Here is a 16,288-nt window from a genome sequence, read left to right as displayed (position 1 = left end):
GCGTATTATTATCAGGTGCAGAAACAATTTGATGGACTTGGAATGATCACTTTTGTTAATCCTTCCATGGGCAATACAAGTTTCTTGTTGGTGTTTCTGGGAGGTGGTTACTAGGTGGGTTTCACACGGTGTGAGGTGGATCGGTTATTGTTTGGTTATCGGTGTTTTGCTGGGAGTTTTGAAGATTTGACATGAACATAGTTAGATAGTTCTATATACTTGGAGGACCGTGATCGTGTCTCCAAAGATGGCTCACGAAAACGGGCATAACTTGGCCCACGAGGCTCCGTTTCAGGCCTATTACCAGTCAAATCGAAACTTGAGACGAGGAGCCCATTGTGGCAAATAGCCTACGGCGGTTTGGCACCTGTCCGAAGCCCAAAAATGCCTCCTAAATAAAGTTTTGGGCCTTTTTATCTTTTTTCAGCACTTTTTATTTTTTTGTTTTTGGGTTTGTGTTATGCCCATGACCCATTTTAGGCCCATTTCGTATTTGGAAGTCTTTTTATATGCTTGTAATGTAATTCTAAAAGTTAGACTTGAATTTTATAATAATTAATTTTTCTCTTCATTTTCCCTAACTTTTGGGGGAGATTTTTTGGGTTTGGAAGTTCATCACGGTATTCGATTGAATCAACGTGATTCGATCTTCTGTTTGGTTTTACGGCTGCATCAGATATTAAGGTTTAGTAGATCATGATCATACACATAATAACCCATTTAGAGATTTCGTTAGTTATTATTTAAAGCTATACTAGATGTTAAAACTTCATGAGTTGCACATGCGCATTGTAATATAAGATGTGAACTTCAGAACTTCCATCCATCAACACCTCCATTGCGTGGATATTAGTATTTCAAAACAAATTTCATTTTTTTGTTTACAAGCAAATGATTACAATATTTATTAATTGTAGCGCAAATTTTCAAATAGGTTTTTTGAAAATGATGACATGTGGGTATTTTTTCGTTGGACTTCAAATTTGGATCAGTCGCTATCTAAGATGGCGACTTCACTCTACAGAATACTCCAAGCATCCAAAGTCGCTATATTAAAAGGTGACTTAACCAAAATTTAATGTCCGACACAAAAACCATCCCTTTATCACGCGTTTTCAAAAGAACCCATTTTTTGAAAAAAAAAAAACTAAAGGAAAAAAAGCTCTTATTGTAGTAACCGACTTTGTTGGGATTGATAGCATGTTGGAGCTCAGCATTCAACAACATCCATCTACACAACACACTCTTCCACATTGGATGAACGGATTCTTGTAAACGAAGTTGCAGCAGCGACAACCAGCTACACAGAGCGTATACAAATTTATAAAAAAAACAGTTAACATTAATCACACCACTTCAAAAACAAAAATGAAACCAAAAATTTGACGTGCTATTTAATTATATATTCACTGAAATGATGTAACCTAGGGGGTGAATATTGGAATCAGCTGCAGGATGAGATACTTTGGGACCTGGAGTTGCATAGGTCAATGCAGCCATTGAAGCCACTACTGCTAAGAAGCAAACAAGAAACCTTGTTAAAGCTGCCATTGTCACCATCTTTCTTTGGTTCAGGTATTATCAAACAAGTGAGGGTTAACTCATTGCTCATTTTGTTTAGTTTTATAGATAGGAACTGAGTGCCTTTTGAAGTGCGGCTTGCTTTTATCTTGAACTTGCATGTTGGAGTATGTGATGAGATGCTTTAAAACAAGCACAACAATATTGACCAATGGTACATGCATGATGTTATTAGATGAAACAAGATATTTTTGTTTAGAAAGTAAAAAAACAAATTGGTGGTGAGTGGTGAGTGGATTAGGATGGATGCATTCATGAATGTTGAAAAGAAACCAGTAAGCCTACTTTCCCTTGTAGTGATCCATATCTTCTTCAATCTTTCACAACCCACTATTGTCTTAATCATTAGGCTAAAAGCATGCTTCATAACATAAACGCTTATAAATTTTCATTCCTACTTTTCAAGGGTGACATTGAAATGTATTAAATTGTTAATAGGTTCGGGTTTTGGACTTTGGGGTTTCAAGTTTCTTGCATTAAATGGATTGTTATGATCATTACAAAACTTACAACATATATTATCCAAGTGATGGGAAATAGTTGATGCAAGTTTAATTACTACCAGATGGGAAATATTAATATTTTTTAATTTAAGGTTGTAAAAAGGAAGGAAAAGTGGCCCATCAAATTAAAGTTATGTGCTGATCACAAGGGCTTTGGAAGTCGGCGAGTTAAGGAAATGAAAACAAGATTTTCGAAGGAAATTAGTTGGAGAGTCTTTGCGAGCTAGAATCGAGGACGTAGTTTACGGAAGGAGTAGAAGCACATCAGCCATCATGATTTCTTTCCAGTGACCACGATAGGGATTAAGGTTTGATTATTTATTTAACTTTAATGTTTAGTATTTGTATTCAATACATGAATGCGAGTTATTGTTGAAAATCTTGATTGTGTCATTCTATCATAGAGAGACTCTAGATGTGTAGCAGATGTCTTGTTGGTGTTGTTTTGATGTGGTTCGTGTATAAAGTTAGTCAATCAATCCATATAGGCTATGTCTATGTAACCATTTGATTATATATTAAGCGTCGTGTTTATAGCTTGCTGATAGTTATGTTTAGCCATTTAAACTGGTTTTAATCATAAGCTTGAGATATATTCGTTTTGGTGCGATAAGTGGCGGATCCAGGAATTTCTTTTACAAGGGGCAGAAGTTTTGGGAGTTTGATTTTCTATTGTTATATCTATATTTTTTTCGGTTAGTTCAAGTCGTGTCAGGTTGCATTCGCATAATAAAAAAAATAAAATCAATTAAATTATATTTATGTAACAAAATTATGTTGACCCTGATACGCACCGAAGCCTAGCCAAAGCTGAGGCGCAAAAGAGCACAAATTTACGTGCATAATAAAATACGAATAAACTTTAAATATGGTTTTGAATTTGAATAACCCATATGTATAAAAAAATGTGTACAACATATCTAATGCATAAAATAAAATATATGTATTTGTGTGAAGGAAAAATATAAACAAAAGATTAAATAAGTAATTTTAGTAATAAATAATCAAAAATAAATATAATTATATACAATAGTCCTAAATTAATTAATATATATATTAATCAATCATGTTATCTAACGACATAAACTCCATGATGTATTTTATGTTTTCCATTTGTTATTAAATAGTTTTTGTTATGTATAATATAAAATAAGAAAACAGATAAATCGGATGAATCAATAAAAACACGTGTATATTATATGTGACCAAGTATATTTCGTAAGGGAGAAGGTTAACGTATAAATGAAATTAACGTACTAAGGTAGCGTTTGGTATGAAGTAATGATATACGGAATTGAATGAATCATTCCAAATGAATAAAATAAAACATGTTTGGTTGTCTTCATCAATGAAATGAATTATTATTAAGGAATGAAAATCCTTCCATATATAACATTTTTCATTTATTAAAAGAGGTGTTTTTTTTCATTCCTTCAAGAAATGGAATGAAATGATCAACAATTATATTATTATTATTATTATTTAGTATAACTATTATTAATTAATTATAACAATTATTATATTTTTTATTATTATATCGTATTATGTTATTATCGTCCCATTAACTAACAAAAAAAATATGTGTGTATAGTTTACTATTTAATAATAAAACAATAGTAAAGTGATTATTCATTTTATTCCTTTGTGGTAACCGAACAACATAATGGAATGGTAATGATTCATTTTATTCCTTTGTTCATTCCATTCCATTCTCTATTTCATTCCTTCGTTCATTCCATTATGTCATACCAAACAGACCCTAAATGTGAGAATCAAGTAGAGTAATTATATATACAAGTAGAGTAATTATGTAATTACATCATAGAGTAATTACTTAATTACTCTACTTATATATACAGTTACTCTACTGAATTCTTACGTTTAATACGCTAATTTCATTTTTACTTGATCAAAACCTTTTTATATGATTGTGTTGGTTCGAAAAAAGAAAATAGGCAACAAAATAAACTAAAGATTTACTTCAGATTTCATATTAATGTTATTAAATAATAAAAGAAAGTCAAAGTTGAAAAAAGAATATATATCACAAAAGGTGAGTGGTCTACATTAGCAAAAGTAAAAGCATTATTAATTTTTCTTTTACCTTCCATCTTCTCACATATATTCTCTGCAATTTACGGTTGCCGGAAAGTTTTCCGGTATATAATTCCTTTTCACCAATCATTCTTTTTTTTCTTTTCAATTTTTTCCACTAAGGGTCGGGATAGAAATTTCACAAGGGGTTGACCAACATTTTATCTTATATATAACCCTACTAAAAAAAATTTCATAGGGTCGGCCGACCCATGTGGCTTTGCCATGGGTCCGCCCTTGGGTGCGATTGATTTTGCATTGATTCGACTGACAGTTTATAGTACTTAACCCGCTTGTACCTAGTACACCATCTGGGTAGTCTCTGAGAATTTAAACACATCGGCCGAGCCAAAATAAAAAGTCCCGTAGGCCTTAACGAAAATTTTTTATTCGCTAATGTGCATGGATAAAACTTTTATTAACCGATTTATCATAAGCAGAAACCATTTTGAGCATGTAATTATCTCATAAACCATTGCAAATAACCTTATTTTTAACACCAAAAAACATATATATGTAATATGTATAATAAAGTTTGTGCCCCCGAAACTTATGTGCCTCAGCCGATGGTGCGGCTTGCACACCCTCCAGCCTCCCCTGTACACCATAGTTAGTTTAGTTAAGGATCAAATGGTTGGTGTATTAGTACATGGATGGTGCTCTAGATCAGCTGTAGGTTGGATATAAGTTGCATCCAGGTAAGCCGGTTAGTTAAACGTTATTATTATCGATTTGGTCTTACAACTTAGTAAGTAATCCTGAAACCGGAAGTGATGGCATGTTCTCATATTCATAAACTGTTTATGATCTATCAAGTGTTGTTGCTTCTTCATTTCATTGAAATTTAGTTTAGCTTGGTTTAATTCCACAAATCTCAAATAAAAACTTTTGAAATTTCTTTTATAACCAAGCAATGACGTGTTATACTTGGATTTCCTTTTATAGCCTCGATATAGCGAACCAAAGCATTTTATCTTTCATAAAAGAACCTTTTCAAATTCAAGTAGTTTGTCATCTGGTTCGATTCGGAAACCATTTTTGTCAAAACGTTTTTACTTATGTGGTAAGTCTATCAAACTCATGGTTGTAAATATCTACTAGTGGTTTTTCCACCAGATCTCTAGAAGTCTCACTGCCCAAATTCTCATAATACCACCCAAGGTATTCTTTTTCCAAAGCCGACTCACTCCTTCCACCTTAAACATCTAACCCCTTAAACATTCTCCTTAAACGATTGTTTCAATTCCTTAAAACAATAATTGGTTCACGCATAAGATGTTCTTATTGGACTCTTAGAGTTATAACTAACGCATGTCATTGTTTTCAATCCGCCACAAACTGGTACTTTAACTTCACCCACACGTACAATGGATGAACATGATAGCATGTCGCTTCACCAGTTGACCTCTTTGCACTTCCTGAAAGTAGGTATCACTAATTCACTCACAATATCCAATGCTTCATTCATAAAATAACATGCTATAAATAGCTACAAGATAAAGAAACTGACTCTAGACGTGCACCACTATTCCTCCATGATTTCCCATAAACCAGGATAAACATGGGACACAATTCAACCCTAACTACCATGCAAACAATACGAAAATAAACGTGCAAATGCAGACTTAAACACACTTGGGCCAGGCCCATTATTCTACTGGATCAAACTAAACATGCAGACAAATTGAACCCAACAAATCCTTCCCTAAACTGAAGCTGGGCTCACACTTCAGTTTACACATTGATCTCTTGAACTCCCCTCATTCTTCTCATCCTTTCAAAAGTTTCCAACTTTACAAGTTTAGTCATTTGATCGATCAACAATCTGACTTGTTGTAGAGCAGTACTTTAGCTGCACCTTCCCTTCATTCACCAAATCTCTTAAATAGTGGAACCGCACATCAATGTGTTTAGTTCTTCGATGCATGATTGGTTCTTTGAGAGTTTAATTGTAGAACTGTTATCACATTGTATATCAATTACTCCCAAAGGTTCTTCATTGATTTCTTCCATCAGACCTTTCAACCAAACACAATGGCATGCACAGAGAGTGGCTGCTACATACTCCGCTTCTGTTGATGAGAGGGTAACGATCTCTTGTTTCTTTGAGCTCCAACATATAGTTGCATGGCTTAGGATGCATATATAACCAGAGATGCATTTTCTATCCTCCACATCTCTTGCATAATCACTATCCGTGAATACAAGTAACCTTCCTTCCTTCATTCTATCATAAAACAGACCAAAATTAAAGGTTTTTTTTACATACCTTAGAACCCTTTTTGCCAGCAGCAGATGCTCTTCACGTGGATAAGACATAAATCTGGAAATGAAGTTGACTGAATACATCAAATCTGGTCTTGTAACTGTAAGATACATGAGGCCGCCCACTATACTCTTGTACATGGTTTCATCAACTTTTCTTCCCACACCAACTTTAGTCACACTTGTTCCCGGAACAAATAGGGTTTTCAACCCGTTACCATCCCACATATGAAACCTTTTTAGAACATATTTTGCATACTTTTGTTGCACCATGCTTATACCATTTTTCCCTTGAATCACTTCAACCCCAAGAAAGTATTTCATTCTACCCAAGTCTGTCATTTCCAATTCATGCATCATTGAATTTTAGAATTCGTCACACATGCTTTCACTACTTCCCGTGTAAATAAGATCATCAACATATAGGCTTACTATTACCCTACCTTTTGTCTTTCTTTTTATAAAAATCTTATGATCATAAAGACTCTTGACAAATCCAGCTTGCACGAAGTACTTTTCAATACGATTGAACCAAGCCCGGGGCGCTTGTTTCAATCCATATATTGCCTTTCTCAGTTTGGATACCTTATGTTCTTCATCCCTTTTAATAAAACCTTGAGGTTGATTTATAAACATAGTCTCTTTCAGCTCTCCATTCAGAAACGCGCACTTGACATCTAACTGATAGATGGTCCATTCATGCTGAGCTGCAATGGCTATGATACTTCAAACAGTATCCCATCGTGCAACTGGTGCATAAATCTCATCATAGTCTATTCCCCTTCTTTGAGAGTAGCCCTTTACTACCAATCTAGCTTTATACTTATCCACTTCTCCTTTTTCGTTCAACTTAGTCTTGTATAGCCATTTGACCCCAATTGGCTTAGCTCCTTCAGGGATATCAACAAGCTCCCACGTCCCATTTTTCAAAATAGAGTTCATCTCACTTTCCATCGCTTTAACCCACTTCGTTTCATTCACAGCTTCTTCAAAACTTTCTAGATCATCAATTGTACTGAACATGGCATAGTAAGCTTCATCTTCTGACATTTATTCCCCGTTCACATAATCAGACAACCAACCAGGTTTTCTGACTCTTCTTCGAGTGGATTCTTCTCTTTCTCCTTGGGGTGTTATTGCTTCTTAACTGGAGGGTTAGTTATTTACTTGTTGCAAGTTGTTTTGGGAGGCCGAGGCACTAGTTTCACCAACAGTATTTTGTGTGTTATTGCTTTCATTAGGTGGAGTGTTGTCACACCCCGACCAAAGGCGACGGAACATGCCGAGGTGTAACGATTGCCCATAAGCACATGACACTAATTAAAGCGACAATATTTAACAAACTTATTTCATTTCATAACATCGAAAATGCCACATAACAAACTTGTTCACAAGATAAACATAACAAAATATAGCAATTGAAATATTGTTCATTTTACTAATATCCTAGAAGTCTTGACAACGTTTTCTCCACAAGCTCGACTCAACCAAGATGCAAACATGTAACATTTCATAAAATAAAGTTTATCAACACAAAGGTCGGTGAGCAATTCATAAGTTTGAGCATATAATATATAGTAAGGAAAAGCAACAAAACTCGTCTACGAAACAATAAATAAAAGCAATAATTTGGATAAAATCGCTAATAGAATTACGTTAGCGACACCTAACTATAAGGGGATGCCAAATAGTCTAGGATTTTATAGTTATCGTTAATTGCATTACGTTAACGACACCTTGGTATAAGGGGATGCCAAATAGACTAGGATTTTATAGTTCCACCAACCAAAAGCGATAAACACATAGGCATATAATCATAGAACACCAAATCGAGTAATTATTCAAGTAAAGTATACAATAACGTTTGTGGTATAAGATTTAAGTATAAAACATTTAGTTGAATAAGTATGAAATGTCACCCCCAAAACAAAAGATGGAAAACGGGGTATGAAAGTACTCACATTCAAGTAATAATCTAGAAAGATGTTAATTTGGAGATTTGCCGGAACGACGGGTTTAACGAACAATGCCTAAAAGGAAAGAAGTTTCGGATTTAGAAAGGCTGTCTTGAAAGTCTTTAAATAAAATAAACGTTGAGAAATGTAAACAATTAAAGTTCAAGGTTTAAAAATGTAACTATTTAAGAACTTATAATAATAACCCTTTTAAAAATGTAAGTTTGCTAGAAACCGTGTTAAAGTATCTAACCTTAATGTTTACTCAACCTATGTTAAGAAATAAGGTGGGTAAAATGCAAGAATGCAAGTCCCTTGGGATAAAGATACTAAAACGGATTTTTAACGAGTGTTCGGGTTGTTGGTTCGGGTCTTGACAATTGGTCAAACCCAAAGTCAACTTTCCAAAATATTAAATGTTATGAGATAACTCATAAAAATCCAATAATACTTAACCAAGTATGTAGATCTATTGTTTTAGAACTAACAACGTACATTAAGCGAGTGTTTGGTTTTGTCGGTCCAAAATTTGTTATGAGATCAAGTTGGATCCAACATTTCCAAGTACTTAAAAAAATAATTAAAATCAGTTTGTAAACTATTTTTAAAGAAATACACAAGTCTTGATAGCTAAAAACACACTTGTGTGTCTTAAGCGAGTGAAAATCGGTTTAGTTCGGCTTGGTTCGGTTTCCATCTCACAATAAGTTCATAGATGGTTTCCACATGCCCAAATATCCAAGAACTTGTATAATAATATACAAATGAAAATACTTAAGTTTTACAACCAAAAAGTTAACATTAAAGTCTTTAAACAAAAGTTCGGTATTCTGTTCGGATCTAGTTTCGGGTTAAGACCGAGTTAGAATCTTCAAACTCATAACCATGGAACTCATAAAAATGATTTTATAAACTGAGATCTAACATTAAACATGTTTAAATAAGTATTTAACAAAAAACTAGTAAGCAAAGTTTAGTTTACGGTTTAGAGCTATTTACGGTTAAACCGAAGCATAGACTCTTAAAACCCATAACCATGGAACTTATTAAAATGATAATCAAACTTAAAATAAGAAGAATTTAAACATGGTTAATATCCATAAACAAGTTATATAATTATTATATATATGTTGTACCACAAGCTTAAGTAACGAAACAAAAATTAAAGAATGGTTCTTGTTATTAAGAAACCTTGAAGTGATGGAGATATAATCTTTGTTTGGGAGAGAAGAAGTGAATGAGCAAGATTAAAATGAGTGAAATACACTTGTATTTCTAGGCCAAGAGTGTAGAAAAATGCTTGAGAGGGTGACAAGACTCCACCAATAGAATCTCATGCAAAAATGTCCATTTGTTGCTTTTGAATTAAAGTGAAACCATTAATTAAAATAAAATAATTAAACCACTTAAAATAAATCTGGAAATTATAGTTGGTAAAAATATTTAATGAGATTAAATTTTTGGCAACTTTGGTCCTTGAAGTTCGTTTTAGGTCATTTTTAGCATGGAATAAGCGTTTTGAACACCGTTAAGGGCCTTAAAAGAAAACGACAAAGTTTGGAACATGATTATAACTTAAAATACACTATTTTATTAATATCAAAGGATCCGGAATGCAAAATGGGTCTGGTTTACAATACCATTACGAATACAAATCGAACCGAAAATGACAAATGTCACAGTATCCCATACTTTAGGAAATTTCGTCCTGAAATTAAGACGAAGATGATGATGTAAATAAATGTACTTCTCTTTCATTGTGTCTTCTCGTTCCCAAGTGAACTCCGTGCCACGCCGTGATTCCCATTGAACTTTGACTAACCGAATACGACTACACTTGGTTTTCTTCTCGTTGCGATCCATGATCTCAACGGGTCGTTCAACCATGATCATCGACTCATCGACATGTACTTCGTCGAGAGGTATATGGAGATTACCCTTGGCTAAGCACTTTTAAAGATTCGAAACATGAAACGTCGGATGAACACCGACAAGTTCTTCTGGTAGTTCGAGTATATAAGCTACCTTCCCAACACGTTCAAGAATTTTGAAAGGACCAACGAAACGAAGAGCTAGCTTACCTTTCTTTCCGAAACGGACTACCCTCTTCCAAGGAGATACTTTTAGAAGGACAAGATCGTCAACATTAAATTCGATCAGTTTTCGCCGTTTGTCGGCATAACTCTTTTGACGACTTCTAGCGGCTAGGAGGTTCTTACGGATTCGATCGATCACATCGATGGCTTCTTGGACCATTTCAGATCCCGTGATTTGAGCTTCACCGATTTCGTTTCAACTAATCAGAGAATGACATTTAGGACCGTAAAGAGATTCGAAAGGAGCCATATCAATGCTAGAATGATAGCTATTGTTATATGAAAACTCGATGAACGGAATGTGAGAATCCCAATTCCCACCGAAATCAAGAACACATGCTCGTAGAATATCCTCGAGTTTTTGAATCATACGTTCGGATTGACCGTCCGTTTGAGGATGATAAGCGGTGCTAAGATCGAGATGTGTTCCCAAAGCTCCTTGAAGAGATCGCCAAAAATGAGAGGTAAAACGAGCATTGCGATCAGAAATGATAGTCAATGGTAAACCGTGTCGGCACACAATTTCCCGAACATAGATTTGAGCAAGCTGCTCGATAAAATACTTTTCGCAGATCAGAATGAAATGAGCAGATTTGGTTAAACGATCGATAATCACCCAAATACTATCGTTACCTTTTTGGGTGTTGGGTAATTTAGTGATAAAGTCCATAGCAATGTATTCCCATTTCCAAACGGGAATCGGTGGTTGCTCGAGTAGACCAAAAGGTCTCTGATGTTCGGCTTCGACTTTTGAGCAAGTAAGACATTTAGATATAAACAACGCTACGTCCGTTTTCATACCCGCCACCAAAAGGTAGCACGAAGATCGAAATACATCTTATCCGCACCGAGATGAACAGAATACCGCAAATTGTGAGCTTCGTAGAGTATACAAGTACGAAGATCATCGCGATTGGGAACCCACAAACGATTTAGAAAGTACAAAAGACCATCGGGTTTGGTTTTGAGTTGAAGTTGGAATCACATGACATTTCGTGGTACATGTTACCTTCTTCAACGGAGGTACGTTGAGCTTGGAAGATACGAATTTGAAGATCGGTTTGAACAACAACGCTTAAGAGTCGAACGGATTTAATATTTACCTTTCGACTTAGGGCGTCGGCGACAACATTCGCTTTACCCGGATGGTAGCGAATCTCGCAATCGTAATCACTAAGTAATTCGGCCCATCGCCGTTGTCTCATATTGAGATATTTTTGGTTAAAAATATGTTGAAGGCTTTTATGATCGGTAAAAACCACACATTTTGTACCATAAAGGTAATGTCTCCAGATTTTGAGAGCGAAAAAGACGGCACCAAGTTCAATATCATGAGTCGTATAGTTCTTCTCGTTGACCTTAAGTTTCCTTGATGCGTAAGCGATGACTTGGCCTCGTTGCATGAGACTGTAACACCCCGCAACCGCAGCGGAAACGTAAACGGGATGCAACAGACACCTCTGATATCAACCACATTGTTTATAAAGAAAACTGGATACATTACTTCAAATTACATTAACTTGTATTTCATTACCGTCTAGGTGATACACACATCATACAATACGATACATAATTCTATTTATTATAATGTAACCTAACATCCCGCACGCAAATCTTACACACATCAAGCACTTAGCACGTAAGCAATCACTTCATCTTAAATGTACCTGAAAAGCATGTGAGAAAACGGGTCAACTACGAATAGTTGGTGAGTTTCACAATTCGAGTAAACCATGATAAATCATTATCAAAATATAATATTATCGATGTAATTATGCTGAGCCCATAAGTGAAACCTCTGACTATCACACACAACCCCGTGGCATACTCAGCCCACGAACCTGCCCCAAACCGCAATGTCTAACATTACATAGCAAAATATATATATAACACCCAAAATAGACATGTGCAACTGGCTGGGAAACATCAGCAAATCCATGCTGGACCAGTTGGGTTTGTCGGACCAATAGTACTATCCACACTCTACCGGCTTTCAGTTAATCACTCGTGTTCCGGGGCCTTAGAATGTTAGCAACTCAGACAATTACCATCTTAGTACATTTCCGTACGATTCCTGTACAATAAAATGTATATAAATCCACGCAATTCCATGCGTTCAGTATGTACTTAAACATTTCAGTAGTAACATGCTTCCGCCCCGGGAAAATATTTAAAAACAGTTCAGAAAAAGGGGCTCGTGAAACTCACCTTAGCACATGCAAGCAGGTAACAACAATCATTATCAACTAACACGTCCAAATCTTGTAATATCATCCCTACGATCGTTATTATACAATTATTGTTTATATAATCTTTAACCGTGTTAACCGGTACATCTGGGGACACTGTTAACCCAGTACTGTACCCATTCCGGGGGCAATGTTAACCCAGAAACACTTCTCCGGACTCAGATTGTGATATCGTTTAGAGTTCCATGGTCACAATTACTATTAGTCGTTTTTCTCGTTTTGCGTGCCTAGCACGGTTATCCGTTTTTACGTTTCAAAAATGAGTTTGGTCACACACGACCCGAAAGTAGTGGTTGACTGATAATTTAATTAAAGTTGTGAAATTTGAGCTCGGTTTAGACGCCCCGATTGGCCGCGGGACCCGTTTCAGTCTTTCGTGCACCGGAAACCGTTAAATCGTTTAAAATTACCCAAATCATCCGAATTATTTTCGGATGATTTATTTTACTTGTTTAACTCAGTTAAATGAAAATAGTTCATTTTTAGGGTTTTTATACACCAGTCAGTTCGTTTAAGCGAACTTTACCGGTTTACGCGTTTTAAGCTTTAAAAGTTTGTTTTTATTTTCTCTTTAGCACAAATAATTATCCGTTTAACCTCGGATCTTGAAATTTTGCACAAATCACTTTTTGACAGTGGGGGATTTTATAAAAATATTTTCAGAACTAATTTTTATATTTAAAATTTATTTATCTATTTTTAAACACCATTTAAACACTAAATATGTCGTAAAGACCAAATGATCTTAGAAAAATCCCAAATTTCTCCTGGATGTCCCCTGCCATCCACATAGTCCCCTGTAATTTTTCCAGAACTAAAATCTTCCTTTACATGCCATTTTCACTAAAACCGAGCTAGAAAACCCTAGAACTCGTTTAACCGAAAATCCTACTTAGTCTTCTCCAACTGACCTCAAATTTTGTGTGTGACTTATAAATTATATAAAAAGCTTATCTGCAATTTTCCAGAATTTTTCATGATATTTAACTATTTTTCACCATTTTTGGCCAAAACCGAGCATTAAATTCACTAAATATTCATCCTTTATCCAAAAATTACCAAAAATTCACAGAAATCATATTTTCATATATCTAACACCTATGTAAAATTTCATGACCTAACTCAAAACACATCACAATCTGTCCAAATCTCCAAAACCGAACATAAACCGAATATACCTTTCGTTTTCCGCCACTACAAGCTACAAACTCGTCTTTCCGCCTTATCTACCACTAAATACAGAACCTACAACCAACATACCACAATACCAAGCAAGTTACACTCACGATCAAGCCTCTTACACTATAGTTTCGGTTATGATTCAAAAACAAAGATTTAAACCGTAAAAATTCGTTTTTAGTTCGTTTAACACCTTTCTTGGACCAAGATCCCTTGTATAACCCGTATACATCACTTGATCATGCAAGAGTCGGTTTTCATCTTTGAAACCTCATTTTCTTGCAATTAAACTCAAGAAACGAAGATAGAAACGTGATTAACTCGATTCTTTACCTTGTTTTCTTGCTACAAAACCTTGGTTTTGGATCATGGAGTTGAGAGGAAGAAAAGATCTTGCAAAAGTTTGATAAAAAAAAAGAAATGAGAGCATGGGGTAAACCCCTTGATTCCGATCGGATTAATGAGGGGGGTGGGGTGGGACCCACCTCTCCATTCTAAGCCACATGTTTGTATTTCGGATATCCGGATAATGTTTTGGATAATCTGGTTCAGTTCGTTTTTCGGTTAAATGTTTAATTCGGCTTAAAACGAGGCTAAAACGGTCGTTTTTCGGCTAAAAAATGAAATTTATATAAAACCGATTTAAAAACTTTAAAAACTTAACCATGACATTTATTAACTTAAAACATCATATTATTAATTATCGTGCATCTTTTTCGGCTTGATCGATCATCTCTTGCTCGGTTTGGTATTGAAGGTTTCGTTTAATGTACCGACGTACCATTAAATCGAAATTCTTTTTCTGTGCCGTACTTTACTTATCCCGAAGCATTAATGCTTCGTAACATCACTAAATATCATAGATATCGTCTATAATTGAACCCTCGATTCGTTCGGGTTTCAATAACTATCGATCGATTAATCACATAATCAATACGATGAATTATATATTCACGTACAATCAATACAGTGAACCCTGTATTCTCGTATAATTACTATGGTAATTCATGTACATGACATTAAATATGACGTAACTATTGTCTACCGGTTAGGGTATACCTGGTTTTGTCGGAATCGTTACATTCTCCCCCCGTTAAGAAATTTCGTCCTCGAAATTTTACACGCCCACTATCCCCTTCCGAGAGAAAGGTGGGGGTTTTTCTTTCAGAATTCACCCTCGCGTTACCAGGTATAATCTGGTCCACGCTGTGAATTCCACTTAATCTTAATCAATAAAGCTTGGTATGTCCAAACTGTTTAGTTTTCCCGTCTACTATCACTACGGAATTATTTATGATAACAAGTATGTCTTCTATGAGTACCTCCATTACTAGTACTTTCGTTGCCTCGACGCTTAGGTACTTTTCAATCCGCATACATGGCAAAACATCATGTATAGAACTTAGCCCCTGGAGTACTTTAATCGATAAACTAAATGACCAAACATGGGGATAGTCTCATGAGGTCCAATATAGTAAGGAGCTATTTTCGGTTTTGCCAAACCTTATATCACCTCTCTAAGGTGATGCTTAAAATGCCTTGTCACCTCTTTCCAGTGACAATGGTTTCCCTTGAATGTTGGCATAAATCCTTTGCCAATCTCGCGCTGCTTTCAACTTATCTTAAATATTATAATTGCTTCACCCATAGAAAGCTTCAAGCTCTCGATGCTTCCTTCCCCGCCTTCCAATAATGGAAGTAGGATGACTATTTCGATCTGAAATAATTGAAAATGGTACTCTACGACGAGATACCATTTCACCATCATGAATTTGGGCGAGAATTCATTGTGGTAATCGTCATGGATTGGGATGAAATGCGGGGATTGGTTAATCGATCTGCAATTACCCAATTTACATCATGCCTTTGATATATCTTGGGAATTTGCGTCCCGAAATCCATTGTAATTTATTCCCACTATCATTGGCGAATTTTCTGTCGTTGTGGCGTTCCCTAGGGTTTTCGGTGTGCATTCTTATCTTTTGCACAACTTAATTATTTACCAACATACGTAACCATATCTTTCTCCAAACTCGGCCATTAATACAATCCTTTCAGATATTCGTATCATCAATAGTCTAATCCGATCCCGGATGTATGGAATATTTCAATCTATGCGCTTCGTCCATGATTAATTCACGAAGGTCATGGAGGGTCGGGATCCAAACCCGATTTTTGAAGTAGAGAATTTCGTCCACGCGCTGTTCGAAATTCTTCTCATTGCCGTAAGGTTCCTCCCTTTCCAATTGTTCCTCTCTCAACGCCTCACGTTAAGCGACTCGAATTAGGTCCGAAAGGTTCGACTGGACTATCATCCCCAGCGCTCGCACTCGCAATGGCTTAACCCGATCTTCCTACTCAAGGCA

At 35.6% G+C, this 16,288-nt stretch overlaps 1 long non-coding RNA gene across 1 annotated transcript; it reads right to left on the bottom strand.

Annotated features, from left to right (window-relative positions):
- Positions 1-822: 822 nt before the first annotated feature.
- LOC143589091 (uncharacterized) lies at positions 823-1,716 on the bottom strand. The gene is made up of 2 exons (XR_013145209.1): positions 1,425-1,716; positions 823-1,300 (listed from the first exon to the last, which is right to left on the bottom strand). It is a non-coding gene; the product is annotated as an uncharacterized LOC143589091 (long non-coding RNA).
- Between the last annotated feature and the right edge of the window lie 14,572 nt (positions 1,717-16,288).

The sequence above is a fragment of the Bidens hawaiensis genome, unplaced genomic scaffold, assembly GCF_021521415.1.
Source record: "Bidens hawaiensis isolate Kalapana, Puna unplaced genomic scaffold, B.hawaiensis_p1.1 tig00037215_1, whole genome shotgun sequence".
Taxonomy (NCBI): Eukaryota; Viridiplantae; Streptophyta; class Magnoliopsida; order Asterales; family Asteraceae; genus Bidens; species Bidens hawaiensis.
This window is presented reverse-complemented; position numbering and strand designations above follow the sequence as displayed.